The following is a 27,323-nucleotide window of genomic DNA, read 5'->3' on the forward strand; positions in this document are numbered from 1 at the left end:
CACTAACTTATAGAATCAATGAATAAGGGAATGGATGCAGCCCGTCGAGCCCATGCCAACTCTCAACAAGTCTCACTCCCCAGTCATTTACCCACAGCTGTGCAATTTTTTTCATTCGGATACTTATCCAACTCCGTTTTGAAAGATAAGATTGAGTCTGACTCCACCGCCCTTTAGAGAAGTGTATTCCAGATTCTAACCACTTGCTGAGGAATGGCCACTCCTGTTCCTATGTATAAAGGCAGAGAAACACGGGATCAATTCCTGCCACACTCACAACCTTGCTAAATATAGCACCGTTATTCTATTCTCGTGACACAAGCTCCAGAAGTGTAGTCCAGCTGTTGAGGTTAAAGCTCTGGTTATGTTCCCAACAATGTTACTGCCACAGCGTTTCCGTAGTGTAGTGGTTATCAAGTTCGCCTAACACGCGAAAGGTCCCGGGTTCGAAACCGGGCGGAAACATTTTGCAAACGTGTTCAATTAATGATAAGATAAAATTAAATCATTCACATTAGTGGTTCAATGTTAACAGAGTGCAGTGTCTCACGATGCTGTTCCATTTGCTGATTTCTCTCTACAGTTCTGTTCACACTCAAATTCTACACAGTGTCTCTCACTCCCTCCCGTTTCCAGCCCTGACGCTGGAGAAACCATATCTCAAAGCTGCACATTCCGTACATTCAGGTCAGCTGTGAGAGATTATGAAAGCATCCTGCCACGCCACCACGCTTCACAACAGAAAATTAAAGCCACAAACAAACCCATCGACTAATCGCTCTTCCCCAGCTCCAGCGTGAGTGAGGGCGGGAAAAGCCCTAACTTCCGCTCCCACACTCTCCAATCAGCCGCTGCCGGCGGAAAGCGGAGAATGCAGCATCAAACAGCGGTTTACCGCTCTTCACTGGGCTGCAAAATGCCAGCGTTCGAGAGAACGCTCCCCGGACACCGAACAGCAGCCTCATAAGATGCTTCATCTCAGCTTCCTGAGTTCGAGACCCAGCTTGCACGAACACTTCTTCACTGGAAACACCATTAATTATCTGATTGCCACGTTTTGCATCATGAAAGTAATCCTAACCGATAATTATATAATCATAGAGGTTTACAGCATGGAAGGAGTCATTTAAGCCTATCGTATCTGCACCAGCCAACAAATGCCCAGTTTTAGGTGTGTACCCCTGCACCTTATTGCATTTCATGTGCACATCTCAGAACTGGTTAAATGTGGTGAGGGTTTCTGCCTGCACCACACTTTCAGGCAGTGAGTTTGAGACCCCCACAAACATCTGCATGCAGAATGTTCACTTCAAATCCCCTTTAACCCTTACACTAATTACTTTTAAATTATGCAGCCTGGTTGTTGACCACTCCACTATGTGAAATAGACCCTTTTAATCAACAATATCTAGGCCTCTCCTATTTTTATACACCTCAATGCGGTCGCCCATCAGCCTCCTCTGTTCCAAGGAAAATAAACCCATCCTATCCAATCTGTCCTCATAGCAAAGTTGCTCCACTCCCGGCAACATCTACGTAAATCTCCTCTGTACCCTCTCCAGCGTATTCACGTTCTTCCTTCAATGCGGTGACCAGAACTGCACGCAGTACTCCAGCTGTGGCCTAACCAGAATTTTATACAGTTCTAGCACAACCCACTTGCTGTTCTGTTCCTTGCTTCTGCCAATAAATGCAACCATTCCATATGACTTCTTAATCAACTTTTCCAACTGGTCAGCTACCTTCAGGGATCTGTGGACAAGCAATCCCAGTTACCTTTGTTCCTCTACACTTCTCAATGTCATACCAGTTGATGTGTATTCCCTTTCCTTGTTAGCCCTCCACAAATGCGCGATCTCTCACATCTCTGGTTTAAATATCAATTTGCCACTGCTCTACCCCCTTATCAGTTGATTGATATCTTCCTGGAGTCTCCAGCTTTCTTCTTCATTATCAACCACACTGCCTATTTTAATAACACCTGAAAACTTCGAAATCATAACACTTATATTCAAGTTGAGATCATTAATAAATACCATAAAAAGCAATGGATCTGGCACTGAAAACTGTGGAACCCCACTGGAAACATGCTTCCAGTCACAAAAACACCCATCAAACATTACCCTTTGCTTCCTGCCTGTGAGCCAAATTTGGATCCAATTTGCCACTTCTCCCTGAATCACATGGGCTTTTACTTAGAAAATGCATAATCATTAAATGTTATCCTGCCTTCATGGGAAAACATCATTAATTGACTGATGATCTTCATTTGCACAACTAAAGAAATGTTAACTGAAGGAGAGTCCTTAATTGAATAACTTATCTGTGCTCTGCACTTTAGCTCTGAATCCATAAACCATTTTGGACACTGTGCTTTAGAAGTCTGCTTCAAAATGTTCATTGCTGGTAACATGTATATGAGACGTTGGTCACAGTGAGATAGACTGTAGTGCAAGGGACTGGTTATTGTGAAACAGCAAAGAAAATATACATTCTGGAAGAATACCATCGAAAAGAAGTGTGGCCCTAACAGCCAAAAAGAAGATGAAGTGCTGAGCCCTTTTCAGCAAAAAATTATTTTTCAAACATTTCTCTGACCGAATCTTCACAAAAGAAAAATGATGCTTTTAAAGTCATTAAACCCGAATTTTCATGCACCGGAATCTTCTGAATCAGATGCCTCTCGTTGTGCCGACTGAATCCATGTCCCTTTCAATATTCTGCTGACATGCACACTATTAAATGTGCCACTAACTTATAGAATCAATGAATAAGGGAATGGATGCAGCCCGTCGAGCCCATGCCAACTCTCAACAAGTCTCACTCCCCTGTCATTTACCCACAGCTGTGCAATTTTTTTCATTCGGATACTTATCCAACTCCGTTTTGAAAGATAAGATTGAGTCTGACTCCACCGCCCTTTAGAGAAGTGTATTCCAGATTCTAACCACTTGCTGAGGAATGGCCACTCCTGTTCCTATGTATAAAGGCAGAGAAACACGGGATCAATTCCTGCCACACTCACAACCTTGCTAAATATAGCACCGTTATTCTATTCTCGTGACACAAGCTCCAGAAGTGTAGTCCAGCTGTTGAGGTTAAAGCTCTGGTTATGTTCCCAACAATGTTACTGCCACAGCGTTTCCGTAGTGTAGTGGTTATCACGTTCGCCTAACACGCGAAAGGTCCCCGGTTCGAAACCGGGCGGAAACATTTTGCAAACGTGTTCAATTAATGATAAGATAAAATTAAATCATTCACATTAGTGGTTCAATGTTAACAGAGTGCAGTGTCTCACGATGCTGTTCCATTTGCTGATTTCTCTCTACAGTTCTGTTCACACTCAAATTCTACACAGTGTCTCTCACTCCCTCCCGTTTCCAGCCCTGACGCTGGAGAAACCATATCTCAAAGCTGCACATTCCGTACATTCAGGTCAGCTGTGAGAGATTATGAAAGAATCCTGCCACGCCACCACGCTTCACAACAGAAAATTAAAGCCACAAACAAACCCATCGACTAATCGCTCTTCCCCAGCTCCAGCGTGAGTGAGGGCGGGAAAAGCCCTAACTTCCGCTCCCACACTCTCCAATCAGCCGCTGCCGGCGGAAAGCGGAGAATGCAGCATCAAACAGCGGTTTACCGCTCTTCACTGGGCTGCAAAATGCCAGCGTTCGAGAGAACGCTCCCCGTACACCGAACAGCAGCCTCATAAGATGCTTCATCTCAGCTTCCTGAGTTCGAGACCCAGCTTGCACGAACACTTCTTCACTGGAAACACCATTAATTATCTGATTGCCACGTTTTGCATCATGAAAGTAATCCTAACCGATAATTATATAATCATAGAGGTTTACAGCATGGAAGGAGTCATTTAAGCCTATCGTATCTGCACCAGCCAACAAATGCCCAGTTTTAGGTGTGTACCCCTGCACCTTATTGCATTTCATGTGCACATCTCAGAACTGGTTAAATGTGGTGAGGGTTTCTGCCTGCACCACACTTTCAGGCAGTGAGTTTGAGACCCCCACAAACATCTGCATGCAGAATGTTCACTTCAAATCCCCTTTAACCCTTACACTAATTACTTTTAAATTATGCAGCCTGGTTGTTGACCACTCCACTATGTGAAATAGACCCTTTTAATCAACAATATCTAGGCCCCTCCTATTTTTATACACCTCAATGCGGTCGCCCATCAGCCTCCTCTGTTCCAAGGAAAACAAACCCATCCTATCCAATCTGTCCTCATAGCAAAGTTGCTCCACTCCCGGCAACATCTACGTAAATCTCCTCTGTACCCTCTCCAGCGTATTCACGTTCTTCCATCAATGCGGTGACCAGAATTGCACGCAGTACTCCAGCTGTGGCCTAACCAGAATTTTATACAGTTCTAGCATAACCCACTTGCTTTTCTGTTCCTTGCTTCTGCCAATAAATGCAACCATTCCATATGAATTCTTCATCAACTTTTCCAACTGGCCAGCTACCTTCAGGGATCTGTGGACAAGCAATCCCAGTTACCTTTGTTTCTCTACACTTATCAATGTCATACCAGTTGATGTGTATTCCCTTTCCTTGTTAGCCCTCCACAAATGCGCGATCTCTCACATCTCTGGATTAAGTTCAATTTGCCACTGCTCTACCCCCTTATCAGTTGATTGATATCTTCCTGGAGTCTCCAGCTTTCTTCTTCATTATCAACCACACTGCCTATTTTTATAACACCTGAAAACTTCGTAATCATAATACTTATATTCAAGTTTAGATCATTGATAAATACCATAAAAAGCAATGGATCTGGCACTGAAAACTGTGGAACCACACTGGAAACATCCTTCCAGTCACAAAAACACCCATCAAACATTACCCTTTGCTTCCTGCCTCTGAGCCAAATTTGGATCCAATTTGCCACTTCGCCCTGAATCACATGGGCTTTTACTTAGAAAATGCATAATCATTAAATGTTATACTGCCTTCATGGGAAAACATCATTAATTGACTGATGATCTTCATTTGCACAACTAAAGAAATGTTAACTGAAGGAGAATCCTTAATTGAATAACTTATCTGTGCTCTGCACTTTACCTCTGAATCCATAAACCATTTTGGACACTGTGCTTTAGAAATCTGCTTCAAAATGTTCATTGCTGGTAACATGTACATGAGACGTTGGAAACAGTGAGATAGACTGCAGTGCAAGGGACTGGTTATTGTGAAACAGCAAAGAAAATATACATTCTGGAAGAATACCATCGAAAAGAAGTGTGGCCCTAACAGCCAAAAAGAAAATGAAGTGCTGAGCCCCTTTAAGCAAAAAATTCTTTTTCAAACATTTCTCTGACCGAATCTTCACAAAAGAAAAATGATGCTTTTAAAGTCATTAAACCCGAATTTTCGTGCACCCGAATCTTCTGAATCAGATGCCTCTCGTTGTGCCGACTGAATCCATGTCCCTTTCAATATTCTGCTGACATGCACACTATTAAATGTGCCACTAACTTATAGAATCAAAGAATAAGGGAATGGATGCAGCCCGTCGAGCCCATGCCAACTCTCAACAAATCTCACGCCCCTGTCATTTACACACAGCTGTGCAATTTTTTTCATTCGGATACTTATCCAACTCCGTTTTGAAAGATAAGATTGAGTCTGACTCCACCGCCCTTCAGAGAAGTGTATTCCAGATTCTAACCACTTGCTGAGGAATGGCCACTCCTGTTCCTATGTATAAAGGCAGAGAAACACGATATCAATTCCTGCCACACTCACAACCTTGCTAAATGTAGCACCGTTGTTCGATTCTCGTGACACAAGCTCCAGAAGTGTAGTCCAGCTGTTGAGGTTAAAGCTCTGGTTATGTTCCCAACAATATTAATGCAACAGCGTTTCCGTAGTGTAGTGGTTATCATGTTCGCCTCACACGCGAAAGGTCCCCGTTTCGAAACCGGGCGGAAACATTATGCAAACGTGTTCAATTAATGATAAGATAAAATTAAATCATTCATATTGGTGGTTCAATGTTAACAGAGTGCAGTGTCTCACGATGTTGTTCCATTTGCTGATTTCTCTCTGCAGTTCTGTCCACACTCAAATTCGACACAGTGTCTCTCACTCCCTCCCGTTTCCAGCCCTGACGCTGGAGAAACCATATCTCAAAGCTGCACATTCCGTGCATTCAGGTCAGCTGTGAGAGATTATTAAAGGATCCTGCCACGCCACCACGCTTCACAACAGAAAATTAAAGCGACAAGCAAACTCATCGACTCATCGCTCTTCCCCAGCTCCAGAGTGAGTGAGGGCGGGACAAGCCCTAACTTCCGCTCCCACACTCTCCAATCAGCCGCTGCCGGCGGAAAGCGGAGAATGCAGCATCAAACAGCGGTTTACCGCCCTTCACTGGGCTGCAAAATGCCACCGTTCGAGACAACGCTCCCCGTACACCAAACAGCAGCCTCAAAAGATGCTTCATTTCAGCTTCCTGAGTTCGAGCCCCAGCTTGCACGAACACTTCTTCACTGGAAACACCATCAATTATCTGATTGCCACGTTTTGCGTCATGAAAGTAATCCTAACCGATAATTATATAATCATCGAGGTTTACAGCATGGAAGCAGTCATTTAAGCCCATCGTATCTGCACCGGCCAACAAATGCTCAGTTTTAGGTGTGTACCTCTGTACCTTATTGCATTTCATGTGCACATCTAAGAACTTGTTAAATGTGGTGAGGGTTTCTGCCTGCACCACACTTTCAGGCAGTGAGTTTGAGACCCCCACAAACATCTGCATGCAGAATGTTCACTTCAAATCCCCTTTAACCCTAACACTAATTACTTTTAAATTATGCAGCCTGGTTGTTGACCACTCCAATATGTGAAATAGACACTTTTAATCAACAATATCTAGGCCCCTCCTATTTTTATACACCTCAATGCTGTCGCCCATCAGCCTCCTCTGTTCCAAGGAAAACAAACCTATCCTATCCAATCTGTCCTCATAGCAAAGTTGCTCCACTCCCGGCAACATGTACGTAAATCTCCTCTGTACCCTCTCCAGCGTATTCACGTCCTTTCTTCAATGCGGTGACTAGAACTGCACGCAGTACTCCAGCTGTGGCCTAACCAGAATTTTATACAGTTCTAGCATAACCCACTTGCTGTTCTGTTCCTTGCTTCTGCCAATAAATGCAACCATTCCATATGACTTCTTAACCAACTTTTCCAACTGGCCAGCTACCTTCAGGGATGTGTGGACAAGCAATCCCAGTTACCTTTGTTCCTCTACACTTCTCAATGTCATACCAGTTGATGTGTATTCCCTTTCCTTGTTAGCCCTCCACAAATGCGCGATCTCTCACATCTCTGGATTAAATTCCATTTGCCACTGCTCTACCTCCTTATCAGTTGATTGATATCTTCCTGGAGTCTCCAGCTTTCTTCTTCATTATCAACCACACTGCCTATTTTAATAACACCTGAAAACTTCGTAATCATAACACCTATATTCAAGTTTAGATCATTGATAAATACCATAAAAAGCAATGGATCTGGCACTGAAAACTGCGGAACCCCACTGGAAACATCCTTCCAGTCACAATAACACCGAAATTTGGATCTAATATGCCACTTCGCCCTGAATCACATGGGCTTTTACTTAGAAAATGCATAATCATTAAATGTTATCCTGCCTTCATGGGAAAACATCATTAATTGACTGATGATCTTCATTTGCACAACTAAAGAAATGTTAACTGAAGGAGAGTCCTTAATTGAATAACTTATCTGTGCTCTGCACTTTACCTCTGATGCCATGAACCATTTTGGACACTGTGCTTTAGAAGTCTGCTTCAAAATGTTCATTGCTGGTAACATGTACATGAGACGTTGGAAACAGTGAGATAGACTGTAGTGCAAGGGACTAGTTATTGTGAAACAGCAAAGAAAATATACATTCTGGAAGAATACCATCGAAAAGAAGTGTGACCCAAGCAGCCAAAAAGAAGATGAAGTGCTGAGCCCTTTTCAGCAAAAAATTATTTTCCCTAACATTTCACTGACCGAATCTTCACAAAACAAAAATGATGCTTTTAAAGTCATTAAACCCGAATTGTCGTGCACCCGAATCTTCTGAATCAGATGCCTCTCGTTGTGCCGACTGAATCCATGTGCCTTTCAATATTCTGCTGACATGAACAGTATTAAATGTGCCACTAACTTATAGAATCAAAGAATAAGGGAATGGTTGCAGCCCGTCGAGCCCATGCCAACTATCAACAAGTCTCACTCCCCTGTCATTTATCCACAGCTGTGCAATTTTTTTCATTCGGATACTTATCCAACTCCGTTTTGAAAGATAAGATTGAGTCTTACTCCACCGCCCTTTAGAGCAGTGTATTCCAGATTCTAACCACTTGCTCAGGAATGGCCACTCCTGTTCCGATGTATAAAGGCAGAGAAGCACGGGATCAATTCCTGCCTCACTCACAACCTTGCGAAATACAGCACCGTCATTCTATTCTCGTGACACAAGCTCCAGAAGTGTAGTCCAGCTGTTGAGGTTAAAGCTCTGGTTATGTTCCCAACAACGTTACTGGCACAGCGTTTCCGTAGTGTAGTGGTTATTACGTTCGCCTCACACGCGAAAAGTCCCCGGTTTGAAACCGGGCGGAAACATTATGCAAACGTGTTCAATTAATGATTGGATAAAATTAAATCATTCATATTAGTGCTTCAAGATGAACAGAGTGCAGTGTCTCACGATGCTGGTCCATTTGCTGATTTCTCTCTGCAGTTCTGTTCACACTCAAATTCTACACAGTGTCTCTCACTCCCTCCCGTTTCCAGCCCTGACGCTGGAGAAACCATATCTCAAAGCTGCACATTCCGTGCATTCAGGTCAGCTGTGAGAGATTATTAAAGGATCCTGCCACGCCACCACGCTTCACAACAGAAAATTAAAGCCACAAACAAACCCATCGACTAATCGCTCTTCCCCAGCTCCAGAGTGAGTGAGGGCGGGACAAGCCCTAACTTCCGATCTCACACTCTCCAATCAGCCGCTGTCGGCGGAAAGCGGAGAATGCAGCATCAAACAGCGGTTCACCGCCCTTCACTGGGCTGCAAAATGCCACCGTTCGAGACAACGCTCCCCGTACACCAAACAGCAGCCTCATAAGATGCTTCATCTCAGCTTCCTGAGTTCGAGCCCCAGCTTGCACGAACACTTCTTCACTGGAAACACCATTAATTATCTGATTGCCACGTTTCGCATCATGAAAGAAATCCTAACCGATAATTATATCATCATAGAGGTTTACAGCATGGAAGGAGTCATTTAAGCCCATCGTATCTGCACCGGCCAACAAATGTCCAGTTTTAGATGTGTCCCCCTGCACCTTATTGCATTTCATGTGCACATCTCAGTACTTGTTAAATGTGGTGAGGGTTTCTGCCTGCACCACACTTTCAGGCAGTGAGTTTGAGACCCCCACAAACATCTGCATGCAGAATGTTCACTTCAAATCCCCTTTAACCCTTACACTAATTACTTTTAAATTATGCAGCCTGGTTGTTGACCACTCCACTATGTGAAATAGACCCTGTTAATCAACAATATCTAGGCCCCTCCTTTTTATATACACCTTAATGCTGTCGCCCATCAGCCTCCTCTGTTCCAAGGAAAACAAACCCATCCTATCCAATCTGTCCTCATAGCAAAGTTGCTCTACTCCCGGCAACATCTACGTAAACCTCCTCTGTACCCTCTCCAGCGTATTCACGTCCTTCCTTCAATGCGGTGACGAGAACTGCACGCAGTACTCCAGCTGTGGCCTAACCAGAATTTTATACAGTTCTAGCAAAACCCACTTGCTGTTCTGTTCCTTGCTTCTGCCAATAAATGCAACCATTCCATATGACTTCTAAACCAACTTTTCCACCTGACCAGCTACCTTCAGGGATCTGTGGACAAGCAATCCCAGTTACCTTTGTTCCTCTACACTTCTCAATGTCATACCAGTTGATGTGTATTCCCTTTCCTTGTTAGCCCTCCACAAATGCGCGATTTCTCACATCTCTGGATTAAATTCCATTTGCCACTGCTCTACTTCCTTATCAGTTGATTGATTTCTTCCTGGAGTCTCCAGCTTTCTTCTTCATTATCAATCACACTGCCTATTTTAATAACACGTGAAAACTTCGTAATCATAACACCTATATTCAAGTTTAGTTCATTGATAAATACCATAAAAAGCAATGGATCTGGCACTGAAAACTGTGGAACCCCACTGGAAACATCCTTCCAGTCACAAAAACACCCATCAAACATTACCCTTTGCTTCCTGCCTCTGAGCCAAATTTGGATCCAATTTGCCACTTCGCCCTCAATCACATGGGCTTTTACTTAGAAAATGCATAATCATTAAATGTTATCCTGCCTTCATGGGAAAACATCATTAATTGACTGATGATCTTCATTTGCACAACTAAAGAAATGTTAACTGAAGGAGAGTCCTTAATTGAATAACTTAGCTGTGCTCTGCACTTTACCTCTGAATCCATAAACCATTTTGGACACTGTGCTTTATAAGTCTGCTTCAAAATGTTCATTGCTGGAAACATGTCCATGAGACGTTGGAAACAGTGAGATAGACTGTAGTGCAAGGGACTGGTTATTGTGAAACAGCAAAGAAAATATACATTCTGGAAGAATACCATCGAAAAGCAGTGTGGCCCGAACAGCCAAAAAGAAGATGAAGTGCTGAGCCCTTTTCAGCAAAAAATTATTTTCCCAAACATTTCTCCGACCGAATCTTCACAAAACAAAAATTATGCTTTTAAAGTCATTAAACCCGAATTTTCGTGCACCCGAATCTTCTGAATCAGATGCCTCTCGTTGTGCCGACTGAATCCATGTTCCTTTCAATATTCTGCTGACATACACACTATTAAATGTGCCACTAACTTATAGAATCAAAGAATAAGGGAATGGTTGCAGCCCGTCGAGCCCATGCCAACTCTCAACAAGTCTCACTCCCCTGTCATTTACCCACAGCTGTGCAATTTTTTTCATTCGGATACTTATCCAGCTACGTTTTGAAAGATAAGATTGAGTCTGACTCCACCGCCCTTTAGAGCAGTGTATTCCAGATTCTAACCACTTGCTGAGGAATGGCCACTCCTGTTCCTATGTATAAAGGCAGAGAAACACGGGATCAATTCCTGCCTCACTCACAACCTTGCTAAATATAGCACCGTCATTCTATTCTCGTGACACAAGCTCCAGAAGCGTAGTGCAGCTGTTGAGGTTAAAGCTCTGGTTATGTTCCCAACAATGTTACTGGCACAGCGTTTCCGTAGTGTAGTGGTTATCACGTTCGCCTCACACACGAAAGATCCCCGATTCGAAACTGGGCGGAAACATTATGCAAACGTGTTCAATTAATGATTAGACAAAATTAAATCATTCATATTATTGGTTCAATATTGACAGAGTGCAGTGTCTCACGATGCTGGTCCATTTTCTGTTTTCTCTCTGCAGTTCTGTTCACACTCAAATTCTACACAGTGTATCTCACTCCCTCCCGTTTCCAGCCCTGACGCTGGAGAAACAATATCTCAAAGCTGCACATTCCGTGCATTCAGGTCAGCTGTGAGAGATTATTAAAGGATCCTGCCACGCCACCACGCTTCACAACAGAAAATTAAAGCCACAAACAAACCCATCGAATAATCGCTCTTCCCCAGCTCCAGAGTGAGTGAGGGCGGGACAAGCCCAAACTTCCGCTCCCACACTCTCCAATCAGCCGCTGCCGGCGGAAAGCGGAGAATGCAGCATCAAACAGCGGTTTACCGCCCTTCACTGGGCTGCAAAATGCCACCGTTCGAGACAACGCTCACCGTACACCGAACAGCAGCCTCATAAGATGCTTCATCTCAGCTTCCTGACTTCGAGCCCCAGCTTGCACGAACACTTCTTCACTGGAAACACCATTAATTATCTGATTGCCACGTTTTGCATCATGAAAGTAATCCTTACCGATAATTATATAATCATAGAGGTTTACAGCATGGAAGGAGTCATTTAAGCCCATCGTATCTGCACCGGCCAACAAATGTCCAGTTTTAGGTGTGTCCCCCTGCACCTTATTGCATTTCATGTGCACATCTCAGAACTGGTTAAATGTGGTGAGGGTTTCTGCCTGCACCACACTTTCAGGCCGTGAGTTTGAGACCCCCACAAACATCTGCATGCAGAATGTTCACTTCAAATCCCCTTTAACCCTTACACTAATTTCTTTTAAATTATGCAGCCTGGTTGTTGACCACTCCACTATGTGAAATAGACCCTTTTAATCAACAATATCTAGGCCCCTCCTTTTTATTTACACCTTAATGCTGTCGCCCATCAGCCTCCTCTGTTCCAAGGAAAACAAACCCATCCTATCCAATCTGTCCTCAGAGCAAAGTTGCTCCACTCCCGGCAACATCTACGTAAATCTCCTCTGTACCCTCTCCAGCGTATTCACGTCCTTCCTTCAATGCGGTGACTAGAACTGCACGCAGTACTCCAGCTGTGGCCTAACCAGAATTGTATACAGTTCTAGCAAAACCCACTTGCTGTTCTGTTCCTTGCTTCTGCCAATAAATGCAACCATTCCATATGACTTCTTAACCAACTTTTCCAACTGACCAGCTACCTTCAGGGATCTGTGGACAAGCAATCCCAGTTACCTTTGTTCCTCTACACTTCTCAATTTCATACCAGTTGATGTGTATAACCCTTTCCTTGTTAGCCCTCCACAAATGCGCGATCTCTCACATCTCTGGATTAAATTCCATTTGCCACTGCTCTACCCCCTGATCAGTTGATTGATATCTTCCTGGAGTCTCCAGCTTTCTTCTTCATTATCAATCACACTGCCTATTTTAATAACACCTGAAAACTTCGTAATCATAACACCTATATTCAAGTTTAGTTCATTGATAAATAGCATAAAAAGCAATGGATCTGGCACTGAAAACTGTGGAACCCCACTGGAAACATCCTTCCAGTCACAAAAACACCCATCAAACATTACCCTTTGCTTCCTGCCTCTGAGCCAAATTTGGATCCAATTTGCCACTTCGCCCTGAATCACATGGGCTTTTACTTAGAAAATGCATAATCATTAAATGTTATCCTGCCTTCATGGGAAAACATCATTTATTGACTGATGATCTTCATTTGCACAACTAAAGAAATGTTAACTGAAGGAGAGTCCTTAATTGAATAACTTAGCTGTGCTCTGCACTTTACCTCTGAATCCATTAACCATTTTGGACACTGTGCTTTAGAAGTCTGCTTCAAAATGTTCATTGCTGGTAACATGTACATGAGACGTTGGAAACAGTGAGATAGACTGTAGTGCAAGGGACTGCTTATTGTGAAACAGCAAAGAAAATATGCATTCTGGAAAAATAACATCGAAAAGAAGTGTGGCCCTAACAGCCAAAAAGAAGATGACGTGCTGAGCCCTTCTCAGGAAAAACTTCTTTTCCCAAACATTTCTCTGACCGAATCTTCACAAAACAAAAATTATGCTTTTAAAGTCATTAAACCCGAATTTTCGTGCACCCGAATCTTCTGAATCAGATGCCTCTCGTTGTGCCGACTGAATCCATGTCCCTTTCAATATTCTGCTGACATGCACACTATTAAATGTGCCACTAACTTATAGAATCAAAGAATAAGGGAATGGTTGCAGCCCGTCGAGCCCATGCCATCTCTCAACAAGTCTCACTTCCCTGTCATTTACCCACAGCTGTGCAACTTTTTTTCATTCGGATACTGATCCAACTCCGTTTTGAAAGATAAGATTGAGTCTGACATTCCCGCCCTTTAGAGCAGTGTATTCCAGATTCTAACCACTTGCTGAGGAATGGCCACTCCTGTTCCTATGTATAAAGGCAGAAAAACACGGGATCAATTCCTGCCTCACTCACAACCTTGCTAAATTTCGCACCGTCATTCTATTCTCGTGACACAAGCTCCAGAAGCGTAGTCCAGCTGTTGAGGTTAAAGCTCTGGTTATATTCCCAACAATGTTACTGGCACAGCGTTTCCGTAGTGTACTGGTTATCACGTTCGCCTCACTCGCGAAAGATCCCCGGTTCGAAACTGGGCGGAAACATTATGCAAACGTGTTCAATTAATGATTAGATAAAATTAAATCATTCATATTAGTGGTTCAATATTAACAGAGTGCAGTGTCTCACGATGCTGGTCCATTTTCTGATTTCTCTCTGCAGTTCTGTTCACACTCAAATTCTACACAGTGTCTCTCACTCCCTCCCGTTTCCAGCCCTGACGCTGGAGAAACAATATCTCAAAGCTGCACATTCCGTGCATTCAGGTCAGCTGTGAGAGATTATTAAAGGATCCTGCCACGCCACCACGCTTCACAACAGAAAATTAAAGCCACAAACGAACCCATCGAATAATCGCTCTTCCCCAGCTCCAGAGTGAGTGAGGGCGGGACAAGCCCAAACTTCCGCTCCCACACTCTCCAATCAGCCGCTGCCGGCGGAAAGCGGAGAATGCAGCATCAAACAGCGGTTTACCGCACTTCACTGGGCTGCAAAATGCCACCGTTCGAGACAACGCTCCCTGTACACCAAACAGCAGCCTCATAAGATGCTTCATCTCAGCTTCCTGAGTTCGAGCCCCAGCTTGCACGAACACTTCTTCACTGGAAACACCATTAATTATCTGATTGCCACGTTTTGCATCATGAAAGTAATCCTTACCGATAATTATATAATCATAGAGGTTTACAGCATGGAAGGAGTCATTTAAGCCCATCGTATCTGCACCGGCCAACAAATGTCCAGTTTTAGATGTGTCCCCCTGCACCTTATTGCATTTCATGTGCACATCTCAGAACTTGTTAAATGTGGTGAGGGTTTCTGCCTGCACCACACTTTCAGGCAGTGAGTTTGAGACCCCCACAAACATCTGCATGCAGAATGTTCACTTCAAATCCCCTTTAACCCTTACACTAATTACTTTTAAATTATGCAGCCTGGTTGTTGACCACTCCACTATGTGAAATAGACCCTGTTAATCAACAATATCTAGGCCCCTCCTTTTTATATACACCTTAATGCTGTCGCCCATCAGCCTCCTCTGTTCCAAGGAAAACAAACCCATCCTATCCAATCTGTCCTCATAGCAAAGTTGCTCTACTCCCGCCAACATCTACGTAAATCTCCTCTGTACCCTCTCCAGCGTATTCACGTCCTGCCTTCAATGCGGTGACTAGAACTGCACGCAGTACTCCAGCTGTGGCCTAACCAGAATTTTATACAGTTCTAGCAAAACCCACTTGCTGTTCTGTTCCTTGCTTCTGCCAATAAATGCAACCATTCCATATGACTTCTTAACCAACTTTTCCAACTGACCAGCTACCTTCAGGGATCTATGGACAAGCAATCCCAGTTACCTTTGTTCCTCTACACTTCTCAATGTCATACCAGTTGATGTGTATTCCCTTTCCTTGTTAGCCCTCCACAAATGCGCGATTTCTCACATCTCTGGATTAAATTCCATTTGCCACTGCTCTACTTCCTTATCAGTTAATTGATTTCTTCCTGGAGTCTCCAGCTTTCTTCTTCATTATCAATCACACTGCCTATTTTAATAACACGTGAAAACTTCGTGATCATAACACCTATATTCAAGTTTAGTTCATTGATAAATACCATAAAAAGCAATGGATCTGGCACTGAAAACTGTGGAACCCCACTGGAAACATCCTTCCAGTCACAAAAACACCCATCAAACATTACCCTTTGCTTCCTGCCTCTGAGCCAAATTTGGATCCAATTTGCCACTTCGCCCTCAATCACATGGGCTTTTACTTAGAAAATGCATAATCATTAAATGTTATCCTGCCTTCATGGGAAAACATCATTAATTGACTGATGATCTTCATTTGCACAACTAAAGAAAAGTTAACTGAAGGAGAGTCCTTAATTGAATAACTTAGCTGTGCTCTGCACTTTACCTCTGAATCCATAAACCATTTTGGACACTGTGCTTTAGAAGTCTGCTTCAAAATGTTCATTGCTGGAACCATGTACATGAGACGTTGGAAACAGTGAGATAGACTGTAGTGCAAGGGACTGGTTATTGTGAAACAGCAAAGAAAATATACATTCTGGAAGAATACCATCGAAAAGCAGTGTGGCCCGAACAGCCAAAAAGAAGATGAAGTGCTGAGCCCTTTTCAGCAAAAAATTATTTTCCCAAACATTTCTCCGACCGAATCTTCACAAAACAAAAATTATGCTTTTAAAGTCATTAAACCCGAATTTTCGTGCACCCGAATCTTCTGAATCAGATGCCTCTCGTTGTGCCGACTGAATCCATGTTCCTTTCAATATTCTGCTGACATGCACACTATTAAATGTGCCACTAACTTATAGAATCAAAGAATAAGGGAATGGTTGCAGCCCGTCGAGCCCATGCCAACTCTCAACAAGTCTCACTCCCCTGTCATTTACCCACAGCTGTGCAATTTTTTTCATTCGGATACTTATCCAGCTCCGTTTTGAAAGATAAGATTGAGTCTGACTCCACCGCCCTTTAGAGCAGTGTATTCCAGATTCTAACCACTTGCTGAGGAATGGCCACTCCTGTTCCTATGTATAAAGGCAGAGAAACACGGGATCAATTCCTGCCTCACTCACAACCTTGCTAAATATAGCACCGTCATTCTGTTCTCGTGACACAAGCTCCAGAAGCGTAGTGCAGCTGTTGAGGTTAAAGCTCTGGTTATGTTCCCAACAATGTTACTGGCACAGCGTTTCCGTAGTGTAGTGGTTATCACGTTCGCCTCACACGCGAAAGATCCCCAGTTCGAAACCGGGCGGAAACATTATGCAAACGTGTTCAATTAATGATTAGATAAAATTAAATCATTCATATTATTGGTTCAATATTAACAGAGTGCAGTGTATCACGATGCTGGTCCATTTTCTGATTTCTCTCTACAGTTCTGTTCAGACTCAAATTCTACACAGTGTCTCTCACTCCCTCCCGTTTCCAGCCCTGACGCTGGAGAAACAATATCTCAAAGCTGCACATTCCGTGCATTCAGGTCAGCTGTGAGAGATTATTAAAGGATCCTGCCACGCCACCACGCTTCACAACAGAAAATTAAAGCCACAAACAAACCCATCGAATAATCGCTCTTCCCCAGCTCCAGAGTGAGTGAGGGCGGGACAAGCCCAAACTTCCGCTCCCACACTCTCCAATCAGCCGCTGCCGGCGGAAAGCGGAGAATGCAGCATCAAACAGCGGTTTACCGCCCTTCACTGGGCTGCAAAATGCCACCGTTCGAGACAACGCTCACCGTACACCGAACAGCAGCCTCATAAGATGCTTCATCTCAGCTTCCTGACTTCGAGCCCCAGCTTGCACGAACACTTCTTCACTGGAAACACCATTAATTATCTGATTGCCACGTTTTGCATCATGAAAGTAATCCTTACCGATAATTATATAATCATAGAGGTTTACAGCATGGAAGGAGACATTTAAGTCCATCGTATCTGCACCGGCCAACAAATGTCCAATTTTAGGTGTGTCCCCCTGCACCTTATTGCATTTCATGTGCACATCTCAGAACTTGTTAAATGTGGTGAGGGTTTCTGCCTGCACCACACTTTCAGGCCGTGAGTTTGAGACCCCCACAAACATCTGCATGCAGAATGTTCACTTCCAATCCCCTTTAACCCTTACACTAATTTCTTTTAAATTATGCAGCCTGGTTGTTGACCACTCCACTATGTGAAATAGACCCTTTTAATCAACAATATCTAGGCCCCTCCTTTTTATTTACACCTTAATGCTGTCGCCCATCAGCCTCCTCTGTTCCAAGGAAAACAAACCCATCCTATCCAATCTGTCCTCAGAGCAAAGTTGCTCCACTCCCGGCAACATCTACGTAAATCTCCTCTGTACCCTCTCCAGCGTATTCACGTCCTTCCTTCAATGCGGTGACTAGAACTGCACGCAGTACTCCAGCTGTGGCCTAACCAGAATTGTATACAGTTCGAGCAAAACCCACTTGCTGTTCTGTTCCTTGCTTCTGCCAATAAATGCAACCATTCCATATGACTTCTTAACCAACTTTTCCAACTGACCAGCTACCTTCAGGGATCTGTGGACAAGCAATCCCAGTTACCTTTGTTCCTCTACACTTCTCAATTTCATACCAGTTGATGTGTATTCCCTTTCCTTGTTAGCCCTCCACAAATGCGCGATGTCTCACATCTCTGGATTAGATTCCATTTGCCACTGCTCTACCCCCTGATCAGTTGATTGATATCTTCCTGGAGTCTCCAGCTTTCTTCTTCATTATCAATCACACTGCCTATTTTAATAACACCTGAAAACTTCGTAATCATAACACCTATATTCAAGTTTAGTTCATTGATAAATAGCATAAAAAGCAATGGATCTGGCACTGAAAACTGTGGAACCCCACTGGAAACATCCTTCCAGTCACAAAAACACCCATCAAACATTACCCTTTGCTTCCTGCCTCTGAGCCAAATTTGGATCCAATTTGCCACTTCGCCCTGAATCACATGGGCTTTTACTTAGAAAATGCATAATCATTAAATGTTATCCTGCCTTCATGGGAAAACATCATTTATTGACTGATGATCTTCATTTGCACAACTAAAGAAATGTTAACTGAAGGAGAGTCCTTAATTGAATAACTTAGCTGTTCTCTGCACTTTACCTCTGAATCCATAAACCATTTTGGACACTGTGCTTTAGAAGTCTGCTTCAAAATGTTCATTGCTGGTAACATGTATATGAGACGTTGGAAACAGTGAGATAGACTGTAGTGCAAGGGACTGCTTATTGTGAAACAGCAAAGAAAATATGCATTCTGGAAAAATAACATCGAAAAGAAGTGTGGCCCTAACAGCCAAAAAGAAGATGAAGTGCTGAGCCCTTCTCAGGAAAAACTTCTTTTCCCAAACATTTCTCTGACCGAATCTTCACAAAACAAAAATTATGCTTTTAAAGTCATTAAACCCGAATTTTCGTGCACCCGAATCTTCTGAATCAGATGCCTCTCGTTGTGCCGACTGAATCCATGTCCCTTTCAATATTCTGCTGACATGCACACTATTAAATGTGCCACTAACTTATAGAATCAAAGAATAAGGGAATGGTTGCAGCCCGTCGAGCCCATGCCATCTCTCAACAAGTCTCACTCCCCTGTCATTTACCCACAGCTGTGCAACTTTTTTTCATTCGGATACTGATCCAACTCCGTTTTGAAAGATAAGATTGAGTCTGACATTCCCGCCCTTTAGAGCAGTGTATTCCAGATTCTAACCACTTGCTGAGGAATGGCCACTCCTGTTCCTATGTATAAAGGCAGAAAAACACAGGATCAATTCCTGCCTCACTCACAACCTTGCTAAATATAACACCGTCATTCTATTCTCGTGACACAAGCTCCAGAAGCGTAGTCCAGCTGTTGAGGTTAAAGCTCTGGTTATATTCCCAACAATGTTACTGGCACAGCGTTTCCGTAGTGCAGTGGTTATCACGTTCGCCTCACTCGCGAAAGATCCCCGGTTCGAAACTGGGCGGAAACATTATGCAAACGTGTTCAATTAATGATTAGATAAAATTAAATCATTCATATTAGTGGTTCAATATTAACAGAGTGCAGTGTCTCACGATGCTGGTCCATTTTCTGATTTCTCTCTGCAGTTCTGTTCACACTCAAATTCTACACAGTGTCTCTCACTCCCTCCCGTTTCCAGCCCTGACGCTGGAGAAACAATATCTCAAAGCTGCACAATCCGTGCATTCAGGTCAGCTGTGAGAGATTATTAAAGGATCCTGCCACGCCACCACGCTTCACAACAGAAAATTAAAGCCACAAACAAACCCATCGAATAATCGCTCTTCCCCAGCTCCAGAGTGAGTGAGGGCGGGACAAGCCCAAACTTCCGCTCCCACACTCTCCAATCAGCCGCTGCCGGCGGAAAGCGGAGAATGCAGCATCAAACAGCGGTTTACCGCCCTTCACTGGGCTGCAAAATGCCACCATTCGAGACAACGCTCCCTGTACACCGAACAGCAGCCTCATAAGATGCTTCATCTCAGCTTCCTGAGTTCGAGCCCCAGCTTGCACGAACACTTCTGCACTGGAAACACCATTAATTATCTGATTGCCACGTTTTGCATCATGAAAGTAATCGTAACCGATAATTTCTAATCATAGAGGTTTACAGCTTGGAAGGAGTCATATAAGCCCATCGTATCTGCACCGGCCAACAAATGCCCAGTTTGAGGCGTGTACCCCTGCACCTTATTGCATTTCATGTGCACATCTAAGAACTTGTTAAATGTGGTGATGGTTTCTGCCTGCACCACACTTTCAGGCAGTGAGTTTGAGACCCACATACACATCTGCATGCAGAATGTTCACTTCAAATCCCCTTTAACCCTTACACTAATTTCTTTGAAATTATGCAGCCTGGTTGTTGACCACTCCACTCTGTGAAATAGAACCTTTCAATCGACAATATCTAGGCCCCTCCTATTTTTATAAACCTCAATGCTGTCGCCCATCAGCCTCCTCTGTTCCAAGGAAAACAAACCCATCCTATCCAATCTGTCCTCATAGCATAGTTGCTCCACTCCCGGCAACATCTACGTAAATCTCCTCTGTACCCTCTCCAGCGTATTCACGTTCTTCCATCAATGCGGTGAACAGAACTGCACGCAGTACTCCAGCTGTGGCCCAAACAGACTTTTATACAGTTCTAGCTTAAGCCACTTGCTGTTCTGTTCCTTGCTTCTGCCAATAAATGCAACCATTCCATATGACTTCTTTACCAACTTTTCCAACTTGCCAGCTACCTTCAGGGATCTGTGGACATGCAATCCCAGTTACCTTTGTTCCTCTACACTTCTCAATGTCATACCAGTTGATGTGTATTCCCTTTCCTTGTTAACCCTCCACATATGCGCGATCTCTCACATCTCTGGATTAAATTCCATTTGCCACTGCTCTACCCCCTTATCAGTTGATTGATATCTTCCTGGAGTCTCCAGCTTTCTTCTTCATTATCAACCCACTGCCGATTTTAATAACACCTGAAAATTTCGGAATCATAACACCTATATTCAAGTTTAGATCATTGATAAATACCATAAAAAGCAATGGATCTGGCACTGAAAACTGCGGAACCCAACTGGAAACATCCTTCCAGTCACAAAAACACCCATCAAACAATAGCCTTTCCTTCCTGCCTCTGAGCCAAATTTGGATCCAATTTGCCACTTCGCCCTGAATCACATGGGCTTTTACTTAGAAAATGCATAATCATTAAATGTTATCCTGCCTTCATGGGAAAACATCATTATTTGACTGATGATCTTCATTTGCACAACTAAAGAAATGTTAACTGAAGGAGAGTCCTTAATTGAATAACTTATCTGTGCTCTGCACTTTACCTGTGAATCCATAAACCATTTTTGACACTGTGCTTTAGAAGTCTGCTTCAAAATGTTCATTGCTGGTAACATGTACATGAAACGTTGGAAACAGTGAGATAGACTGCAGTGCAAGGGACTGGTTATTGTGAAACAGCAAAGAAAATATACATTCTGGAAGAATACCATCGAAAAGAAGTGTGACCCAAGCAGCCAAAAAGAAGATGAAGTGCTGAGCCCTTTTCAGCAAAAAATTATTTTCCCTAACATTTCTCTGACCGAATCTTCACAAAACAAAAATGATGCTTTTAAAGTCATTAAACCCGAATTGCCGTGCACCCGAATCTTCTGAATCAGATGCTTCTCGTTGTGCCGACTGCATCCATGTCCCTTTCAATATTCTGCTGACATGCACACTATTAAATGTGCCACTAACTTATAGAATCAAAGAATAAGGGAATGATTGCAGCCCGTCGAGCCCTTGCAAACTCTCAACAAGTCTCACCCCCCTGTCATTTACCCACAGCTGTGCAATTTTTTTCATTCGGATACTTATCCAACTCCGTTTTGAAAGATAAGATTGAGTCTGACTCCACCTGCCTTTAGAGCAGTGTATTCCAGATTCTAACCACTGGCTGAGGAATGGCCACTCCTGTTCCTATGTATAAAGGCAGAGAAACACGGGATCAATTCCTGCCTCACTCACAACCTTGCGAAATATAGCACCGTCATTCTATTCTCGTGACACAAGCTCCAAAAGTGTAGTCCAGCTGTTGAGGTTAAAGCTCTGGTTATGTTCCCAACAATGTTACTGCCACAGCGTTTCCGTACTGTAGTGGTTATCACGTTCGCCTCACACGCGAAAGGTCCCCGGTTCGAAACCGGGCGGAAACATTATGCAAACGTGTTCAATTAATGATTAGATAAAATTAAATCATTCAGATTAGTGGTTCAATATTAACAGAGTGCAGTGTCTCACGATGCTGGTCCATTTGCTGATTTCTCTCTGCAGCTCTGTTCACACTCACATTCTACACAGTGTCTCTCACTCCCTCCCGTTTCCAGCCCTGACGCTGGAGAAACCATATCTCAAAGCTGCACATTCTGTGCATTCAGCTCAGCTGTGAGAGATTATTTAAGGATCCTGCCACGCCACCACGCTTCACAACAGAAAATTAAAGCCACAAACAAACCCATCGACTTCTCGCTCTTCCGCAGCTCTAGAGTGAGTGAGGGCGGGACAAGCCCTAACTTCCGCTCCCACACTCTCCAATCAGCGGCTGCCGGCGGAAAGCGGAGAATGCAGCATCAAACAGCGGTTTACCGCCCTTCACTGGGCTGCAAAATGCCACCGTTCGAGACAACGCTCCCCGTACACCAAACAGCAGCCTCATAAGATGCTTCATCTCAGCTTCCTGAGTTCGAGCCCCAGCTTGCACGAACACTTCTTCACTGGAAACACCATTAATTATCTGATTGCCACGTTTTGCATCATGAAAGTAATCCTAACCGATAATTATATAATCATAGAGGTTTACAGCATGGAAGGAGTCATTTAAGCCCATCGTATCTGCACCGGCCAACAAATGCCCAGTTTTAGGTGTGTACCCCTGCACCTTATTGCATTTCATGTGCACATCTCAGTACTTGTTAAATGTGGTGAGGGTTTCTGCCTGCACCACACTTTCAGGCAGTGAGTTTGAGACCCCCACAAACATCTGCATGCAGAATGTTCACTTCAAATCCCCTTTAACCCTTACACTAATTACTTTTAAATTATGCAGCCTGGTTGTTGACCACTCCACTATGTGAAATAGACCCTTTTAATCAACAATATCTAGGCCCCTCCTTTTTATTTACACCTTAATGCTGTCGCCCATCAGCCTCCTCTGTTCCAAGGAAAACAAACCCATCCTATCCAATCTGTCCTCATAGCAAAGTTGCTCCACTCCCGGCAACATCTACGTAAATCTCCTCTGTACCCTCTCCAGCGTATTCACGTCCTTCCTTCAATGCGGTGACTAGAACTGCACGCAGTACTCCAGCTGTGGCCTAACCAGAATTTTATACAGTTCTAGCAAAACCCACTTGCTGTTCTGTTCCTTGCTTCTGCCAATAAATGCAACCATTCCATATGACTTCTTAACCAACTTTTCCAACTGACCAGCTACCTTCAGGGATCTGTGGACAAGCAATCCCAGTTACCTTTGTTCCTCTACACTTCTCAATGTCATACCAGTTGATGTGTATTCCCTTTCCTTGTTAGCCCTCCACAAATGCGCGATCTCTCACATCTCTGGATTAAATTCCATTTGCCACTGCTCTACCCCCTTATCAGTTGATTGATATCTTCCTGGAGTCAGGAGCTTTCTTCTTCATTATCAACCCACTGCCTATTTTAATAACACCTGAAAACTTCGTCATCATAACACCTATATTCAAGTTTAGATCATTGATAAATACCATAAAAAGCAATGGATCTGGCACTGAAAACTGCGGAACCCCACTGGAAACATACTTCCAGTCACAAAAACACCCATCAAACATTCCCCTTTGCTTCCTGCCTCTGAGACAAATTTGGATCCAATGTGCCACTTCGCCCTGAATCACATGGGCTTTTACTTAGAAATTGCATAATCATTAAATGTTATCCTGCCTTCATGGGAAAACATCATTAATTGACTGATGATCTTCATTTGCACAACTAAAGAAATGTTAACTGAAAGAGAGTCCTTGATTGAATAACTTATCTGTGCTCTGCACTTTACCTCTGAATCCATAAACCATTTTGGACACTGTGCTTTAGAAGTCTGCTTCAACATGTTCATTGCTGGTAACATGTACATGAGACGTTGGAAACAGTGAGATAGACTGTAGTGCAAGGGACTGGTTATTGTGAAACAGCAAAGAAAATATACATTCTGGAAGAATACCATCGAAAAGAAGTGTGACCCTAACAGCCAAAAAGAAGATGAAGTGCTGAGCCCTTTTCAGCAAAAAATTATTTTCCCAAACATTTCTCTGACCGAATATTCACAAAACAAAAATGATGCTTTTAAAGTCATTAAACCCGAATTTTCGTGCACCCGAATCTTCTGAATCAGATGCCTCTCGTTGTGCCGACTGAATCCATGTCCCTTTCAATATTCTGCTGACATGCACACTATTAAATGTGCCACTAACTTATAGAATCAAAGAATAAGGGAATGGTTGCAGCCCGTCGAGCCCATGCCAACTCTCAACAAGTCTCACTCCCCTGTCACTTACCCACAGCTGTGCAATTTTTTTCATTCGGATACTTATCCAGCTTCGTTTTGAAAGATAAGATTGAGTCTGACTCCACCGCCCTTTAGAGCAATGTATTCCAGATTCTAACTACTTGCTGAGGAATGGCCACTCCTGCTCCTATGTATAAAGGCAGAGAAGCACGGGATCAATTCCTGCCTCACTCACAACCTTGCGAAATATAGCACCGTCATTCTATTCTCGTGACACAAGCTCCAAAAGTGTAGTCCAGCTGTTGAGGTTAAAGCTCTGGTTATGTTCCCAACAATGTTACTGCCACAGCGTTTCCGTAGTGTAGTGGTTATCACGTTCGCCTCACACGCGAAAGGTCCCCGGTTCGAAACCGGGCGGAAATATTATGCAAACGTGTTCAATTAATGATTAGATAAAATTAAATCATTCATATTAGTGGTTCAATATTAACAGAGTGCAGTGTCTCACGATGCTGGTCCATTTGCTGATTTCTCTCTGCAGCTCTGTTCACACTCACATTCTACACAGTGTCTCTCACTCCCTCCCGTTTCCAGCCCTGACGCTGGAGAAACCATATCTCAAAGCTGCACATTCTGTGCATTCAGCTCAGCTGTGAGAGATTATTTAAGGATCCTGCCACGCCACCACGCTTCACAACAGAAAATTAAAGCCACAAACAAACCCATCGACTTATCGCTCTTCCGCAGCTCCAGAGTGAGTGAGGGTGGGACAAGCCCTAACTTCCGCTCCCACACTCTCCAATCAGCGGCTGCCGGCGGAAAGCGGAGAATGCAGCATCAAACAGCGGTTTACCGCCCTTCACTGGGTTGCAAAATGCCACCGTTCGAGACAACGCTCTCCGTACACCAAACAGCAGCCTCATAAGATGCTTCATCTCAGCTTCCTGAGTTCGAGCCCCAGCTTGCACGAACACTTCTTCACTGGAAACACCATTAATTATCTGATTGCCACGTTTTGCATCATGAAAGTAATCCTAACCGATAATTATATAATCATAGAGGTTTACAGCATGGAAGGAGTCATTTAAGCCCATCGTATCTGCACCGGCCAACAAATGCCCAGTTTTAGGTGTGTACCCCTGCACCTTATTGCATTTCATGTGCACATCTAAGAACTGGTTAAATGTGGTGAGGGTTTCTGCCTGCACCACACTTTCAGGCAGTGAGTTTGAGACCCCCACAAACATCTGCATGCAGAATGTTCACTTCAAATCCCCTTTAACCATTACACTAATTACTTTTAAATTATACAGCCTGGTTGTTGACCACTCCACTATGTGAAATAGACCCTTTTAATCAACAATATCTAGGCCCCTCCTATTTTTATACACCTCAATGCTGTCGCTCATCAGCCTCCTCTGTTCCAAGGAAAACAAACCCATCCTATTCAATCTGTCCTCATAGCAATGTTGCTCCACTCCCGGCAACATCTACGTAAATCTCCTCTATACCCTCTCCAGCGTATTCACGTTCTTCCATCAATGCGGTGAACAGAACTGCACGCAGTACTCCAGCTGTGGCCTAACCAGAATTTTATACAGTTCTAGCATAACCCACTTGCTGTTCTGTTCCTTGCTTCTGCCAATAAATGCAACCATTCCATATGACTTCTTAACCAACTTTTCCAACTGGCCAGCTACCTTCAGGGATCTGTGGACAAGCAATCCCAGTTACCTTTGTTCCTCTACACTTCTCAATGTCATACCAGTTGATGTGTATTCCCTTTCCTTGTTAGCCCTCCACAAATGCGCGATCTCTCACATCTCTGGTTTAAATTCAATTTGCCACTGCTCTACCCCCTTATCAGTTGATTGATATCTTCCTGGAGTCTCCAGCTTTCTTCTTCATTATCAACCACACTGCCTATTTTAATAACACCTGAAAACTTCGTAATCATAACACTTATATTCAAGTTTAGATCATTGATAAATACCATAAAAAGCAATGGATCTGGCACTGAAAACTGTGGAACCCCACTGGAAACATCCTTCCAGTCACAAAAACACCCATCAAACATTACCCTTTGCTTCCTGCCTCTGAGACAAATTTGGATCCAATGTGCCACTTCGCCCTGAATCACATGGGCTTTTACTTAGAAAATGCAGAATCATTAAATGTTATCCTGCCTTCATGGGAAAACATCATTAATTGACTGATGATCTTCATTTGCACAACTAAAGAAATGTTAACTGAAAGAGAGTCCTTGATTGAATAACTTATCTGTGCTCTGCACTTTACCTCTGAATCCATAAACCATTTTGGACACTGTGCTTTAGAAGTCTGCTTCAAAATGTTCATTGCTGGTAACATGTACATGAGACGTTGGAAACAGTGAGATAGACTGTAGTGCAAGGGACTGGTTATTGTGAAACAGCAAAGAAAATATACATTCTGGAAGAATACCATCGAAAAGAAGTGTGACCCTAACAGCCAAAAAGAAGAAGAAGTGCTGAGCCCTTTTCAGTAAAAAATTATTTTCCCAATCTTTTCCCTGACCGAATCTTCACAAAACAAAAATGATGCTT

The 27,323-nt window shown here is 43.4% G+C and overlaps 8 non-coding genes across 8 annotated transcripts; all 8 read left to right on the forward strand.

Moving 5' to 3' along the window:
- Nucleotides 1-392: 392 nt before the first annotated feature.
- trnav-aac (transfer RNA valine (anticodon AAC)) lies at nt 393-465 on the forward strand. The gene has a single exon. It is a non-coding gene; the product is annotated as a tRNA-Val (tRNA).
- A 2,675-nt stretch (nt 466-3,140) lies between these two features.
- On the forward strand, nt 3,141-3,213 carry trnav-aac (transfer RNA valine (anticodon AAC)). The gene has a single exon. It is a non-coding gene; the product is annotated as a tRNA-Val (tRNA).
- A 2,674-nt stretch (nt 3,214-5,887) lies between these two features.
- On the forward strand, nt 5,888-5,960 carry trnav-cac (transfer RNA valine (anticodon CAC)). Its single transcript has one exon. It is a non-coding gene; the product is annotated as a tRNA-Val (tRNA).
- Nucleotides 5,961-8,600: 2,640 nt separating this feature from the next.
- trnav-cac (transfer RNA valine (anticodon CAC)) lies at nt 8,601-8,673 on the forward strand. The gene has a single exon. It is a non-coding gene; the product is annotated as a tRNA-Val (tRNA).
- Nucleotides 8,674-16,846: 8,173 nt separating this feature from the next.
- trnav-cac (transfer RNA valine (anticodon CAC)) lies at nt 16,847-16,919 on the forward strand. The gene has a single exon. It is a non-coding gene; the product is annotated as a tRNA-Val (tRNA).
- Nucleotides 16,920-19,595: 2,676 nt separating this feature from the next.
- trnav-cac (transfer RNA valine (anticodon CAC)) lies at nt 19,596-19,668 on the forward strand. Its single transcript has one exon. It is a non-coding gene; the product is annotated as a tRNA-Val (tRNA).
- A 2,673-nt stretch (nt 19,669-22,341) lies between these two features.
- trnav-cac (transfer RNA valine (anticodon CAC)) lies at nt 22,342-22,414 on the forward strand. The gene has a single exon. It is a non-coding gene; the product is annotated as a tRNA-Val (tRNA).
- A 2,674-nt stretch (nt 22,415-25,088) lies between these two features.
- On the forward strand, nt 25,089-25,161 carry trnav-cac (transfer RNA valine (anticodon CAC)). Its single transcript has one exon. It is a non-coding gene; the product is annotated as a tRNA-Val (tRNA).
- The last annotated feature ends 2,162 nt before the right edge of the window (nt 25,162-27,323 follow it).

The sequence above is a fragment of the Pristiophorus japonicus genome, chromosome 3, assembly GCF_044704955.1.
Source record: "Pristiophorus japonicus isolate sPriJap1 chromosome 3, sPriJap1.hap1, whole genome shotgun sequence".
NCBI lineage: Eukaryota > Metazoa > Chordata > Chondrichthyes > Pristiophoridae > Pristiophorus > Pristiophorus japonicus.